Source organism: Elephantulus edwardii, unplaced genomic scaffold (genome assembly GCF_000299155.1).
Source record: "Elephantulus edwardii isolate Elephantulus edwardi_28Jun2011 unplaced genomic scaffold, EleEdw1.0 scaffold00010, whole genome shotgun sequence".
NCBI classification, from domain to species: Eukaryota; Metazoa; Chordata; class Mammalia; order Macroscelidea; family Macroscelididae; genus Elephantulus; species Elephantulus edwardii.
The window spans coordinates 17,654,366-17,670,575 of record NW_006399760.1 but is presented as its reverse complement, the minus strand read 5'-3'; positions in this window follow the sequence as shown (position 1 = coordinate 17,670,575).

The window sequence follows — 16,210 nt, the reverse complement described above, 5'->3', positions numbered from 1 at the left end:
ACTAGCTCTAACAGTTGTTTTGTTGTTGTTGTTGTTGAGCCCATGGGATTTTCCGGGTACACAATAACGTAACCTGCATTTAATGACAGTTTCATCATTTCTCGGCCATTCTGGATGACTTTTATTTCCTTCTCTTGTCATATTGCTCCAGCAAGCATTTCCAATACAATATTGACTGGAAGTAGTGACAATGGGCATCCTTGTCTGGTTCCTGTTTGGAAGGAAGACAAATTAGGACCAAGCTTAGAAGGCCTAAGTCATGGTATAAAAAGGCTGACAAGTACAGCCAGGACTGAAAAGAAAATCTACTGAGTGGAAAAAAAAGACTTTGACAATGCCATTTCAGACAAGGGTCTCATATCAAAAGTTTACAGAACCTTACAGGGCCTCCATAGGAAAAAGACTGATAATACAATTGCAAAATGAGGGAAAAAAGTTTACAGAACCCTACAGGGCCTCCACAGGAAAAAGACTGATAACACAATTGCAAAATGAGGGGGAAAATCATGGACAGAATTTTCATAAAGGAAGATGGACAGATGGCTAACACATGAAGAAATGCTCAAAATCACTGGTAATAGGAGAGATGTAAATCAAAACCACAATGAGATACCATTGCACCTCAGTAGCACAGGCAAAGTTTAACATGACAGCAAATAATAAATGTTGGAGAGGATGTGAAGAGATAAGAACTCTTAAACACTGTTGGCAGGATTGTAAAATAATACAACAGCTCCGGCAGCCAGTCAGTACATCCTCAGAAAGTCGAACACAGAAATTCCTCAAGATCTAGCTATTCATTCTATGGCTTAGAACATACACCAAGAAAATGAGAACTAAGGCACAAATGGGGATTTGTACACCAGTGTTTATAGCAGCACTATAAGAGAACTTGGAAACAACCCAAATGCCCAGTAACAACCAAATGGACTGAGAAACTACAGAACATTCTTACAATGGAATACTAGACAGCATGCAGGACCAAGGATTTTGAAAATCACTACATAACTTGGGAGGGACTGGAGAGCACTATGCTAAGTAAACTAACTCAGTCCCATAAGGACAAACACTGTATAATACCTATGGTGGAAATAGAAAGATAACTTTTAAAACATGTAAGAAGATCTAAGTGGGAGAAAGTAGGCAGGGGGATAAATCACAGGGTGGTACAAAATGGTAGAGGGAGGAATAGGTAAAGTAAATGAGAAAGATCCAGTGTAAAAAAAAACAATGTATACAAACTTTGTAAGCAAACCAATAAAAAAAAAAAATAAAAAGTCTATACAATGTATAAAAAATAAAGCTCACATAATGTCATCAGAAAAAAAAGATATTAAACCAGTTAAATATGATATCCTCAATTCACAGAATTAGCTCTGAAAACTCTCATTACAACTGGATGTTTAAAATTTTGCACTTGTAATAGTAAAGAATATATTGCTAAATAAATAAAGTCCTACACAGGACAAAAACAACAATCATATCACATTTTAAATATGATGTGATTCAAAATGTAAAAATGAAAACAGATAATTTTGACAATTAGCCCAAAGAAATATCTACATCAGTTATTCTTTAGTACAGTCTCGGAATCAAGCTTGCATATAAAACCAGACTGTGGCACTCCTACCCCTAGGGTTTGAAGTAACAGGCTTGAAGCAGGACCTTACAATTAGTTTTTCTAATGCGTAACAGAAAAAGATGCTTTTGGTAAAGGATTGTAATTTCATAATGAGAACAACTACTATTGAAAATATGCAGTATAAAAATATACATGGATGAACAAACATTTACCTAGGAATTTTCTTTTTATGGCTATGTAGATACATATGAATCTAAAGATGTTTTTGTATATATACATATATATATAAAATTATATATAAAGTTACATACATAATTTTGTATATATATACACATACACACATATATGAATATATATATGAAATAAAACACATAGGTGGCAAAGTTATTGATACTCTTTAGACATAAGAAAACATCGAGCGAGACAGATTTTTCTAGGTTAGAAGGTTTAAGACAGCAATCTTGTGGTTGCTGTTTTTATGTGCCATTGAGTTGCCTGTGACTCATTGTGACCCTAAGTAAAACAGCCCTAAACCCTACTCTATCTTATGCTAATCTTATTGTGTCTGATACACCTACCGCCACTACCCTAGCCACTGAATCAATCCATTTCATCAAAAATTTCCTCTCCTTCATCATCCCTCCACCCTCCCAAGCATGATGCCTTTCTCCAAGGAATAATCCCGCCTTGCAACATGTCCAAAGAATGTCAGAGGAAGCTTCAGAATTCTTGCCTCCAAGGAGCAGCCTGGTTTCATCCTCTCTAGGACGAACTTGTTTGTTCACCTAGGAGTCCATGGTATATTCAATACTCTTCTCCAGCACCACAGCTCAAAGGTATCAATTATTCTATCATCCCTAGTCATTGTCCAGCTTACTGATGCATGGCAAGTAATTGCAAATACCATGGCCTGTATCACGTGCACATTAGTCTCCAGACTGACATCATTGCTCTTCAGTACTTTGGAGAGGTCTCTGACAGCAGATTTTCCAAGTTCAATTGGTCTTTTCATTTCCTGGCTGCTGGTACCATGAGTGTTGCTTGTAGAGCCAAGCAGACTGAAGCTGTTGACAATTTCAATTTCTTCACCATCCATAATGATGTCGACAATAGGCCCAATGGTGAAAATTTTTGTTTTAGTGATGTTGAGCTTCAATCCATACTGAAGGCTGCAGTCCTTGACTTTCTGCAGCAAGTACTTCAGGTCCTTCTCGGTTTCAGCAATCAGGGTGTGTCAGCTATATAATGCAAACTGTTGATGAGTCTATCTCCAATCCTGATGCCACATTTCTCCTCATAGAGCCCAGCCTCCCTGATAATCTGCTCTGCATATAGATTGAAAAGTTATGGAGATAGGACACATCCTTGACGCACACCCTTCCCCGTTTTGAACCATGCAGTGTTTCCTTCCTCTGTTCTGATGACTGCCTCCTGGTCCAAGTATAGGTTTCCCATAAGCACAATCAAGTGTTCTGGGATTCCTATTCTTCTCAGAGTCAGCCACAGTTTGTGGTGATCTATGCAGTCAAATGCCTTTGCAAAATCAATGAAACACAGATAGACATTACTCTAGTACACTCTGCTTTCGGCAAAGATCCATGTGACATTAGCTATAATATCCCTAGTACCACAGCCTCTTCTAAACCCAGTCGCATTTCAGGCAGTTGACTGTTTCAGTCATTTTTGGATAATCTTCAGGATAATCTTGTTTGCATGTGATATCAATGATACTGTTTGATAGTTTCCACACGGTGTTGGATTACCTTTCTTTGGAATGTGAACAAACATAGATCTCTTCCAGTTATTTGTCTAGGTGGTTGTCCTCCAGATTTCTTGGCACATTTCAGTGAGCATATCCTCGGCAGCATCTGTTTGTTGAAATATGTCAACTGGTATGCCATCAATTCCTGGGGCCTTGATTTTTGCCAATTCTTTCAGAGAAGCCTGAACTTTTTCCTTCATCACCACAGGCTCTTATTCATATATTGTTGCATGAAATTGTTCTGTGTCCACCAATTACTTTTGGTACAATGACTCTGTATACTCTTTGCATCTTCTTTCAATGCTTCCTGGATCATTTTACATTCTACCCAAAGCACCCTAAGTACTGCAACTTGAGGATTGAATTTGTTCTTTAGTACCTTCAGCTTACGAAATGCAGAGCAAGTTCAGCCCTTTTGATTTTCTGACTCCAGCTATCCATACATTTTCTTGCAATAATTTTGTCTTCCTGCACTTAACTGACAGTAACACAATACTTTGTCAGTTATAGAACAGTGCCATGTATCTTCAGACCAGAAGAATTAGTACCAGCTACCACTATAGATTATTCTGATTTAGAGGCAGAAAAGTGAATCTCTAAAGAATAAGAACAAAGTGCAACAGAACTTCAGTTCTTCAAAAGTCATACCTTAATACACTGGTGTAATCTAGAAGAATCAGGTTAGCATCCTAATAAATAAACAAAACTTAGACCAATGTGATCTTTTAACTAAATTACAAAATCACTTATAAAATAAAAATTGTCACAGGTGAGCACGATCTCTTTCAAAATATTACTTATAGGAGATCAAACAGTCAAAATGTTTATCACAGTAAAGGTGAGAAGGTAAGGAGGCAGGGAAACCAGAACACCTGAAACCGTGTGCCTAAAATGGAAAAGAGAGAATGATGATACAGAATATATATGTAGTCGGTATCTCTGGATAGAAGACATAGTAATTGTGACATGAGAACCTATTTTTTTCGGTAAACTTTTAACTTCGTTCTAATCTTCTAGTTGCTCTGTGAAGAAAAATGATAGGCAATGTCCTCCTTTGCGGGGATTTACAGCCTCTGAAGACACACTGCAGTATCAGTTTTGAGTTGTTGCTGCCTCAATGGCAATGAGTAAAAGTGTCTTCTTTAAGCTGAATAACTCATTATATTTTCTAGATACAATTCATCCATTTATTCATACAACTCTTTCCATGACAAGGTCTGTTTAAGGTTCTGGAAATAAAGGAGACAGGATAGATAAAATTCATGCTTGCTAAAACAGGCAATAAGCAAGCAGATATGTGAACAAAAAAATGCTAGAGGGCATTAAGTACTATACATGAACTTACAGTGATATAACAGAGATTTATTTATATTTGGTGGGATTGGAAGATTTCTCTTAGGAATTTACATTTAAGATTTGAATTTATAAACCAATCATGAAAATCTTGAAGAAAACACTGTATACTGAAGAAACAATTTTGAAAGATGTTCTAAAAAAGGTACAACTTTTTAGTTTTGTTCAAAACACAGAAAGATAAACCTCAGTTACAATGGCACACATAGGAAGCATGAGTCCTTAATCAATTTCACAGAGTTGTCTGGCTAGGGCTAAAATGTTTGGAGGACTTAAAGCTGGACAGGCACTCCAACAAAACATACTTAAAAATCTGTCATTATGGTACAAAGGAGACTGGGCTTTATTAGGAGGAATGTCGCAGCATGATTGAAGGTAGACTCATCATCAATCTACATTATGCAGATGACACACTTTGCTTGCTCAAACTGAGGTGGACTTGACGTGCTTGCTGAAGAAGCTCAAGTACTGCCTGTTGTCTTCAATATGGATTAAAGTTCAACATTAAGAAGACAATTGGCAGCACCACGATAGATGGAAAAAAGATTGAGGTTGCTAACAGTTACAGCTTGCTTAGCTTCACAATCAACACTCTTGGCACCATCAGTCAGGAAATCAAAAGATTAATTGTATTACATAAATCTGCTGTCTGGGACTTTTCCAGAGCGCTGAGAAACAATAACGTCAGTCTAAAGACCAAGGTGCACCTGATCCAGGTCATGGTCTTTGCAATTACTTGCTATGCATCAAGAGCTGGATAATGACTAAGGATGATAGACGAGGAATTGATGTCTTCAAGTTGTGGTGCTGGAGAAGAGTCTTGAACATACCATGGATTGCCAAGAAAACAAACAGGTCTTTTTCGGAGAGGGTGAAACCAAGTTTCTCCTTGGAGGCTAGGATTTTGAATCTCCATCTCACATATTTTGGACATGTGTCCAGGAGGTACCAATCCCTGGAGAAGGATATCATGCTCTGAAGAGTGGAGGGACAGCACAGGAGAGAAAGACGCAGGATGAGATGGATTGACACATAACTACAGCAATGGGGGTTGGTGTATTGGAGTCAATGAGACTGGGTCAGGATAGGGCAGGCTTCAGAGCTGTTGTGCAAAGGGTCTCTATGAGTTGCAGGCAAATCAACAGCACATAACAACAACAACAACAACAAGAACTTAACTTGACAATTCAGTTGCAAAGAAAAATCTCACCATATTTAGCACACATATCCAGTTGATTAAAAGATGGTGCCAGTGGGGTAGGTAGCCTAACAAATTTAAGACAGTTAAAGTTAGGTTTGTAAGTTTCTGCCACTTACAGTTATGTGATCAATAAATGATTTCCTCTCATTTTTCAAGATCTCATGTTTGTTTACCTATAAAAGGCAGAGTGTCTAAAGAATATGAATAAAGATTATGATAACATACAATAATGATTTGTATAACACCAAGGATACCATCCATGAAAAAAGCAAAATGTTGTTACAAAAATAGAAGAGAAATAAAAGACCAAAATGAGTGTTATAAGGCATTGAAAATTACAACTAGAACACTGAGAAGTCCAAAGAAAGAGAAGAAATGGCCATGAAAGTAACTGAACAGAAGACTTTAAAGGGCAGCTCAAAAAGACAAACCAAAGTATTATAAAGCAATATGCAAAGCACTGAGTTCAACAATAAAAAGAGAAAAAGTAGCTAGGCATGCCTCAGCTGACAGAACTGAAAAAACAAATTTGATCCTTGAGATGCAATACTTAAGGATGACCTAGACAAAATCTTAAATGATCTAGATGTATCAAAAGATAGAAGCAAAATACAGAGACATTGAAAAGAACTGACTGACATGCAACAATTTCAAAATGTAGTGTAAGACCTAGAACCAATGGTAATGAGGTAAGAAGTTCAAGCTGCACTGAAGGCAATACCAAAAATTTAAAAAGGCCCTAGAAATTGAGGGGATATCAACTGACATATTTGAAGAAACAGACGCAGTCCCAGATGTGCTTAGAAGGCTGGGCCAAGAAATTTGGAGCACAGCTACCATGACCACCTCACTAAAAGAAATCCATCTGCTCCCATCTCCAAAAAAGATGATCTAACAGAATGTGGAAATTGTCAAAGAATATCACTATTATCACACTCAAGTAAAATCTTGTTAAAGATTATCCAAAAACAGCTAGATGATTACAGAGAACTGTGGTTGTGATACCTGGATTATCACTGCTGATGTCAGATGGACCTTAGCGAAAAGTACAGAATACCAGAAGAATATCTGTTTGTGTTTTATTGACTATGCAAAAGCATTTGACTGTATGGGTCATAATAAATTCTTTTCAATTTTGAGAAGAATCAAAACACCAGAAAACTTAATTGTGGTCATGAAAAACAATATTCATAGAATAAGAAGTTGTGTGAACAACATGGAAACACCACATGGTCTAAAATCAAGACGTGTGTATCAAGATTGTTTTCTTTCTCAATACTTATTTAGTCTGTATGCTCAACAAATTATTCAAGAAAGTGGACTTCAGGAAGAGGAATTTGTCATCAGGGTAAGAAGATGATTCATTTTAGATTGCTGAAAGTGGTGAGAACTTGAGATGCTTATCGCAGAAGATGAAAGAACCCAGTTTTCAATATCGACTACATTCAACATTAAGAAAACAGAAATCCTCACTATTGGGCCAATAAGGGATATCATGAAAGATGAACAATTTCACCTCACTTGGATCTATACACAACACTCTTTCTAGTAGTTGTCAAGAAATAAAAATGCATTGCAAAAATCTGCTATCAAGGACCTCTCCAAGTCACTGAGGAGCAGAAATGTCATTAAAAGACTAACGTGCACCTGATTCAGGCTATGGTATTTTCAATTACTTCTTATGCATCTAAGAGCTGGAAAAGAAAGAAAGATGGCAGAAGAAGAAATGATGGTTCTGTGCTGTGCTGCTGGAGAAGAGTGCTGAAGATGCGATGGACAGCAGAAAGAACAAGCAAATATGTCTTGGACAAAGTGAAGCCAAAGTGATCTTTAGAGGCAAAAATGATGAAAGAATTTCTCACATACTCATGGTATGGTATGCTCTAAGGAGAGTGCTTGGAAAAAGACATCATGCTTAATAAGATGGAGGGTCAGTGAAAAAGAATATGATTCTGAAGGTAAGTTTACACAGTGACTATACTAATGGACTCGAGTATACCCAGAATGGTGAGGATGGTACAGGATAGAGCTGGGTTCAGTTCTCCTTTTTACAGTGTCACTCTGGGTTGTAGATGGCTGGATGGCACCATACAACAAAGATAACAACATGTACTTTAAACCAATATCTTACACTTAAAAACACATGTTTTTCCATTCATAGTAGAAAATTGCAGGGTTAACATGGTTTCAAATAATTCTTAAATTTCTGTTCTATGACTACTTTAAAATTCACTTATCAATTGGATTATTTACCTTTATCTTGTTGTGGTACTCAAATATTTTATAAATTCAAGATATAAGTACCTTATCTGACATGTCATTACCAAATAATTTTTCCCAGTCTGTGGCTTCCCTTTTTTACCCTGTTGGAGAATTTTTTTGGATATGCATAAGGATTTGATTCTTAGAAGGTCCCATTCATCTATTTTCTCTTCTCCTGGTTGTAGATTTTTCAGGATCCTTGCAAGACTATTTATGTTGTGGATTAGGACGACTAGAGTTCTTCCAAGCTATTCTTTAATGAAGTTTATAGTCTTTGGTTTTAGTCCTAGATCCATGATCCACCTTTAGTTGGTTTTTGTATATGGAGTGATGTGTGGATCTTGCTTGAGTCTTTTACAAGTATTTTTCCAATTTTGCCAATACCATTTGTTAAAAAGGCTGTTGTTTCCCCATTTAAGTGATTTCATCTCCTTGTTAAAAATCAGTTGACCATAGGTAGATGGGCTGATTTCTAGGTTCTCAATTCTATTCCATTGAACTGTATGTCTGTCATTGGACCAGTCCACGCTGTCTTAACCACCATGGCAGTGTAGTAGGATTTGAAATCAGGGAGTGAGATGCCTCCTACCTGTTTTCTATTTTTAAGGAGTGCTTGTTTATTCAGGGCTTCTTTCCATGTCAAATGAAACTGGAGATGAACAGACACTTCACCAAAGAAGACATTCAGTTGGCCAACAAGCACATGAAGAAATGTTCAAAATCCCTAGCTTAAAAGAGATGCAAATCAAAACAGCTATGAGATATCATCTCATCCCAGTCAGAACAGCAAAATTTATCAGAACAGCAAGCAACAAATGCTGGCGAGGTTGTGGAGAAACTGGAACCCTTATTCACTGTTGGTGGGAGTGTAAAATGGTGCAACCACTGTGGAAAATGGTGTGGCACTTTCTGAAAAAGTTGCAAATAGAGATACCATTTTACCCAGAAATTCCAAAACAGGGAATATAACCTAAGGAGACCGTAACTGCCATCCAAGCAGATATATGCACACCCATGTTTATCACGGTTTTGATCACAATACCAAGGAGTTGGAAACAACCCAAGGGCTCAGCAACAAACTAATGGATACAGAAGCTGTAGTATATTCACACAATGGAATACTACACTGCATTGAAAAACAAAGAACTCATGCAATATTATTCAAAATGGGTGACACTGGAGGACATTATGCTGTGTGAAATCTCTCAGTCACAAAAGTACAAATACTGCATGGTGCCATTGTTGTAGAGTGGGACTGACATCAGGGTTGGGGTAAGACTGAGAAAACCTGGATAAATTATGTATACTGCATTGAAATAGAAGAGGGAGAGAAAAATTTAAAAGCGATATGTGATAGGGTATTATGGTTATCACAAGAGTCCAGAATTAAGGTTGCATAGTGGAGTGTACTTGGGGCGGTGCGAGTGGTGCAGGGTATTGTATACCAGTGAAAGAATTTTTCTTTTACTTTTCAAAGAGAGAGCAAACTGGGGGTGGGGGAGGGCTGGGCAGGGAGAAAATTTCAACAATGAATGAATGGAAATCCAAAATCTCTGTAAATGTTCATTAAAATTAATTAAAAAAAATTTAAAAAATTCACTTATACAGGCCCTATAAAATTCTTATAATTTTTGTCTTTGACCAAAAACCAAAAAAAAGAGAAACAAAAAGCTTATGCATCTAAAGACAAGAATTTGTCTGTTAGTTGTCTGTAAAATTCTAATATTCTTAAAAATTGATTGCTAATGAATGCAGATAACTTTCAAAATAATGGTGTAGATGCTGACAAAAATGTAAGCATTTCCCAAGCAACAGAGCATCACTAAAATAAATAGAATCCCACATAACTGCTTCTCAAAAAAGGGCAATTGTTTGGCTCAGTAACTTTTAATATTTGTGTAAAAGCAGTCAAATTATTATATAATGTATACATTACATAAACAAGATAGAAGATTTAAGTATTTTTTTAACAAAAGGGCCCAACTGAAGTATCAATTTTGAAACGAACATAAACTAACAATCTTTAAGGAAAAACAAACACCATGAGAGGGGAGAAAATAGCCATGCTACTTCTAGTAGCTGTCCTTAAGTCTCTCTTACCAGCCCCAGCTACTTTATAGTTCTGATCATTTATAATGGACTTTTTATTCCTTTTCCACTATTATAAACAGTAAAAGTCACCACCTTCTTTAAGAAAGTAAGACTGAGAAATATAAGGAAGAGTTAAATGAAGGATGAAGTACAAATAAAAGAATGAGGTGACAGAAAAATGAAGTTTGGAATCTAGTGCCATTCACTTATATGAGAATTTAATTGGCAAAAGTAAAAAAGGGACCTACAAAGGGTAGTTCTCAGTGGCCAAAGAAGAAAGAGTAAAGATTGTGTGAAGCTATGAGTGCAAAAAGAACACTACACTCACTCTGCATCCTACTGGTCAATTGGTCTTGGTCTGGTGAAGATCCGCTCTCACGGAGTCTGAAAAGTGAGCCTCCGGAGACATGTCAAGGTTACAACAGTGATATGTCCATGTTTTGGGAATGAGCCAGGATTGGGTCAATATATACTTTTAAAATATTTTTCTGCAATATATGCATACTTCATGTAACTGTTAATATACCTTACATACATTACGGACTGTTGTTAAGTGACGTCTGATACAACTCAAAACTACCCTGTGAACAACAGATCTAAACCCTTTCCTGTCCTGTGCCATCCTCTTACCTCCTGAAACACTAGGGCTCATTAAAGCAGTCCATCTGGTTGGGCTACATTCAAAATCAAGAAAATTATATGACTCAAAGTCTTCCTTTCCTCTGCTGACCCTCCATGTTTCAGAACATCATGTCCCCAAGGAACAGCCCCTCCTGCAACATGCCTGAAGTATGTGAGGAAAAGTCTCATGATCTTTGTCTCCAGAGCACCCTGGCTGCACCCTTTCCAAGATATATTTTGTTTTTTCTTTGACTGTCTATGAGATGATCAGTTCTCTTCTCCAGCACCACAGTACAAAGGAATCAATTCTTCTTCTGTCACCCTTATTCACTGTCCAATTCTCAGATATACAGCAAGAGACTGGAAAGACCATGTCCTGAATTTAGATGCACCTTAGCTCTCAAACTGACATAGTTACTCCTGAATAATTTGGAGAGGTCACTAACTGCAGACTTTCCTAGTGCAATACATCTGACTTCCTAACTGCTGGTACCCACAGGTGTTAATTGTGGATCCGAGTAAGATCAAGTCGTTGAAAGGTTCAATCTTTTTTCCATGATGTTGCCTATTAGTCCACTGGTAAGAATCTTTGTTTTCTTGACATTGAGATGCAATAGTTGTATTCTCTGATCCTCTGCAACAAGTGCTTCAAGTCCTCCACATTTTCAGCAAGAAAGGTTGTGTCATCTGCATACATAACACCGGTTATTGATGAGTGTCCATCTGATCCTGATGTTACAGTCCACTTCACAGGGTCCAGGTTCTCCAATAATTTGGTCAGCATACAGACTGAACAGTTACGGTGAGAGAATACAACCCTGATGTGATCTTTTCCTAATTTTAAACCTTGTAGTGTTTTTGCTCTGTTCATACTATAGCCACCAGGACTAGATATAGGTTTCACATGAGTACAATTAAGTGCATTGGGATTCACAGTCTTCTCAGTGTTAGTCATAACTTGTCACTTGATCACCTGAAAAGTGGTCCAATAGAAGGTGGAAACTACTGAAGAATATCATTAATATAAGCAATGGTGAAGATCATTCCAAAACAGCTAGAAAAGTACACAGATAGGAAATTGCAATAAGCTCAAGCAGGATTTAAAAGAAGTCGTGGCACCAGGGATATTGCTGCTGCTGTCAGATGGATCCTGGCTGAAAGTATACCAGAAGAATGTCTACCTTGGTATTACTGACAAAGCCAAGGCATTTGACTATATGGATCATAACAAGTTATAATAGACTGATTAAATGGATGCAATAATGAAAAAATCAACAAAAACCAAACCAGACCTCACAACCTTGCAAAACATTATTTCTTGGAGAAAATGTATCCTGAATGGCAAAACTGAAAATAAAATTAAATATTACTATTACGAGTCTCTTCAGAGTGAGGGGGTCCATCGCAGTTAAGGGTTGCTAAATAAGATTCTTAAGAATTACAGGACTGAAAGTAATAATGACCTACAATATCTCTCACTAAAAACCTTAAGGACTTTCAAAGCTGTTTTTGGAAAAAAAAAAAATTCTAGAAATGTACTATGAATACACAACTCCTAGAAAGCAAAGCAACAATAACATTTTTGCAGTAAAATATATGGATAATCACAAATGGATTATAAATAACCTTGTGTAAATTTAGCTCTGAATTTCCCACCAAATTAGTTTTATTCAAGTCAAATTTTGCTGACAGAATCAAGTATACTTTTACATAACTTTCATCTTTAAAAATTGATGGGTTCAACTACCTCCCAGACCTGCTTGGAGTTCAGAATAATAAATAAGGGACTAAGTTACAAGGTAAAACTTAGACTAATATTTGTAAATGTTAATCAACGCTCTCAATATCCTCACAAAGATAATCCACGGATCTCTTTAAAAAAGAAACCCTGGAACTTCCTATGTGACAATAGTAGGACAGCTCTTCAAAAGCTTGGATATCAATAATTGCCATGGCACCCAAGAATCTTGACAATATATTAAGATGTAAGATCAAAGTTTTTCTGAAACTAAATCATAGAAATTATTCAAAACATGAGATTTATATTAGCTTCTCTGCTAAAATCAATGATAATCAACATTAATAAGGATTTCAGGAACCTGCTTTTATATTCTTAAGCCTGTGCAGCACCGGTCAACCCTTCGTCTGTTAACTGCTTTCCTGTGTTGCTTACACATACCAATCTATTTCTGTGGCAAAGGATTCATGTGTTTACAGTGTTTCCTTCTGCCTCATTTCATAATGACCCCTTGGCTCTAATATTTTAAAGATTCTAACCACGGGGCCAATTGGCAGCATCAGGATGGATGGTGAAGAGATTGAGATAGTTAACAGTTTTAATTTACTTGGCTCCACAGTCAACACTCTTGGTAACAGCAGCCAGGAAATCAAGAGACAAATTGCACCAGGAAAGTCAGCTGTGAGGGACCTCTCAAGAGCACTGAAGAGCAAGGATGTCAGACTGGAGAGTAAGGTGCACCTGATCCAGGCTATAGTCTTCACAAGTACGTGCTATGCATTAAAAGTTGGACAGTGAATAGGGTTGATAGAAAGAGAATTGATGCCTTTGAGCTGTGGTGCTAGAGAAGAATGCTGAATATACCATGGACTGCTAGGAGAACAAACAGGTTTGTCCTGGAGAGAGTGAAGCCAGAATGTTCCTTGGAGTCAAGGATTCTGAAGCTTCGTCTGACATATTTTGGGCATGTTGCAAGGAAGGACTAGTCCTTGGAGAGGGACATGTTTGGCAGAGTGGAGGGGTGGCGAAGGAGAGGAAGACCTTTGATGAGATGGATCGATTCTATGACTGGAGAGGTGGGAATAAGTGGGTCTGAGATGGCTAGATTGGCACAGGAAAGAAGAGCGTATAGAGCTCTTGTATATAGGGTCGCTATGAGTCACAGGCGACTCGATGGCACATAACAACAACAACAGCAGGAAATAACTCAGTTTCATTTTCACTTCAAGTTAGAAATTCATATTCCTCTCTGGAAAAGTTAAGTTTCTGACTACAACTCTGTGCTTGCTGAAACCCTTGTCTATAACCCTTTATATCAGCTTATAACAACTTTAGTTCTTGGTTCTTCTTGGCCTGCCCAAGTTTATTCCATTGACATGGACAGAAATTCTTGCTGCTCTTTGGTTTTGTTAATTATAAAACATAGAAGCTGTGTCAGCTCCAGCTTAAAATTACAGAATGTATAGGGCTAGCAAAAGGAGCCCTGTTGGTTGAATAGGAAAAAGACCAAACTGCTAACCAAATTGCTAGTGGTGGGAATACTCAGCCCCTGGAGAAAAGGCACAGTAGCCTGCTGCTTTAAAGATTACAGTTTAGGAAATTTAGGAAAATTTCACTCTATCCTACAGGATCACTAAGAACCATACCCTACTCGACCATACCACAAAGTAGGCACAGAACCCTCTAGGAGGCATTCTGATTGGATGCCACCCTAACTAATGCTACTATATACACTGCTTGCTAAAAGCAATGATTTTTGGGATACTCAAATTACATCTCTCCTCTAAATGAAAACAAATAAAACTTAAACCAGTAGTCTACTGGAGACAACCCTGATTCGTGGTGAGCCCTTCAGTATCAGTGTGAAATAATGATCATCTGTAGGGCTTTCAATAGCTGAGTGGGGTTTTTTTTTTTTTGTATTTTTGAAGGCAGACAGCCAGACCTTGCTGCCAGCGCCATCTCTGAGTAGATTCAGATCTTCAGTTTTTCAGTTAGTAACTCCCTGCTTTAGTTATGTAATTCTTACTCCTCATTTTAGCAAAGACATTCTGAAATCAGGAATGGGACTGTAACTCATAACAAGGCTGGAGTTAAGTGAGTTCCATGTTGCTATATTCTAGATCAAACAACTAAAGGCATCTTTGATCTTGATGACAAGTTTCCCAAGAAAGTCAGTAAAGAAAGTCAAGTTGGCCAGTAAAGAAAGAATTTAAATAAATATCACTGGATCTATCTACTACTGGATCTACAGAAAGTAACTGGAAGTTAATCGCATAAACTTCTTTATATATTATTTATTCACTCCTTCGACAAGTCATTATTAAGTTTCTATTATGTGTGAAGAATCACTACTAGCTACACAAGTATTTGCACTGTAAAAAACAGACAGGAAAAACTCCACTTTTCATTCAAGGAAGTTTCTGTGGAGAGATGAGAAAAATAGTAGTAGACAATAAATTTACATTTAACCTCTTTTATAGTAATAATATTTGATACCAGTTTTGTAAGTTGCCTAGCATCCTGACACTAAGAGTAATTTCTTATACTGAAACACTGTGTGATCAAAATATGACCTTTGGGTCTATATTTATTAACCTTTTTTCTAGTTACAAAATGTATTAACGATATTTAATCTTAGCTTCCTTTATTTTTTTAATGATATTATTCTCACCATAAAAGTAGCAATCATAATAAATAAAAATTGAAATCTAAGGAAAATTTCTGCTCCTAGCACCGATAAGTTTAACACATTACTTTCTAATATTACTTAATGTTTACATACTGTGTATTTGAATAGTTTCAAGGAAAATATACAATAATTTGAAGTGCCATATACATAAAAGATTATCATTAGCAATTTTCACGATTTCACAATTTTTAAAGTTAAGTATATATACTAAAAGAACAGCCATATCTGTGTTTAACTTTCCATCAGAACATAAAAAAACTTACTAATAAGAATATAGAGCTTATTTTAACCTTAGCTAGGTGTTGGACACTGAATAAATAATCTGAAAAGCTCAAGAAAAATGTGGTGTCAGGGTTGGAGGGAGATACAATACAGTTATGCAGATTATACAACCTTGCTTGTGGGAAATTTGAAAGGACTTCAACCACTTAATGGAGATAATAAAAAATTACATTTTCTTCAATATGGATTATATCTAAACATTAAAAAAATCCTCACAAATGGACAAAGAAGCAACAAGTAATAATGAAACAAAAAATAAAACTATCAAGAATTTCCTTTTACTTGGACCTATACTTGATATCCATAGAACCAGGGTTCAAGAAATCAGGCAAGGAGTTGCTCTGAGCAAATCAGGAACAAGGATCTATTTTCAGTGCTAAAAAGAAAGAATGTTAGTTTAAATATTAAGATACAACTAACATAATACATAGTATTTTCAACTGTTTCAGTATAAATGTGAAAATCAGTCAATAAATATGGAAAACTGAAAAAGTTTGTCAACTGTGGTGTAGAACAAGAAAACAGACCATACCATAGACTGTCAACAGAATGCACAATCTGTGTAATAAGTGGAACTGCATGTGAGAAAGGAAGGGACAACACTGACACTAAAGTTAACTCCGCAA